This window comes from Hemitrygon akajei, chromosome 9 (assembly GCF_048418815.1).
Source record: "Hemitrygon akajei chromosome 9, sHemAka1.3, whole genome shotgun sequence".
Taxonomy (NCBI): domain Eukaryota; kingdom Metazoa; phylum Chordata; class Chondrichthyes; order Myliobatiformes; family Dasyatidae; genus Hemitrygon; species Hemitrygon akajei.
Genome location: NC_133132.1, coordinates 157882829 through 157883784, shown reverse-complemented (window position 1 = coordinate 157883784; position 956 = coordinate 157882829). Strand labels below are relative to the sequence as shown.

Here is a 956-nt window from a genome sequence, read left to right as displayed (position 1 = left end):
TCAGCATGGTATTTATACCCACTCTCCAGTCTGAAGCTGAGCAAATGCAAGAAGGTTTTACCCTCATTAATATATTTTATGTCCCTTTATATAATATTTCAAGCTAATGTAGAGCATGGAAGTAATGATTAAAATTGCTATTCTTGTCATCACTGACTCAACCGACATCACTTTATTCTCTGAGTGAAGTTGTGGGCTTGACTTCTGTCCAAAGAACCTGAGCACAAAATCTCCATTTGATTTTAGAACACAGAACATAGAAAGTGGCACAGGAAGTGGACTCTTGGCCCACAGTGTTGTGCTGTGCTGAATCAGCTAAAAAGCAATTCAAAAGCAACCAAACACTAACCCTCCTAACTACACAATATCCACATACCTCCATCTTCCCCACATTCACGGACCTATCTAAACGTCTCTTAAAAGCCTCTAACTTATTTGCCTCTACCACCATACCCCGGTAGCACATTCTAGGCATCCACCACTCTCTGAGTACACATCCCCTTTGAACCTACCTCCCTCAACAAATAAAGGGGGCACCTGGATTTGAACCAGGGACCTCTTGATCTGCAGTCAAATGCTCTACCACTGAGCTATACCCCCAACTTGCTGGAAGACTTTCAAAGTGCTATCTTACTGAAGGAGCAATGTACACAAAATGCTGGAGGAAGTCAGAAGTTCTTGTGTTCACTACAGAAAGACACATTTTTCAGGAGGATGTAAAAGATCTCATTGCTCAGTTCAAATAGGAGTAGAGAATCTCTCTGATGTTCTGCCCAACATTTATTCCTGAACCGGATATCCAAACGTGGCTACCGTGGTCAATAGACAATAGATGCAGAAGTAGATCATTCGGCCCTTTGAGCCTGTGGAGGATATGACCACTTATGAATTAGCTGACATCTTTCCTGCTGCAGCTATTGAGAATTACATCAATGCAGGCACATTGCGTTAAGATG

At 42.2% G+C, this 956-nt stretch overlaps 1 non-coding gene across 1 annotated transcript; it reads right to left on the bottom strand.

Annotated features, from left to right (window-relative positions):
* Positions 1–528: 528 nt before the first annotated feature.
* trnac-gca (transfer RNA cysteine (anticodon GCA)) lies at positions 529–600 on the bottom strand. The gene has a single exon. It is a non-coding gene; the product is annotated as a tRNA-Cys (tRNA).
* Between the last annotated feature and the right edge of the window lie 356 nt (positions 601–956).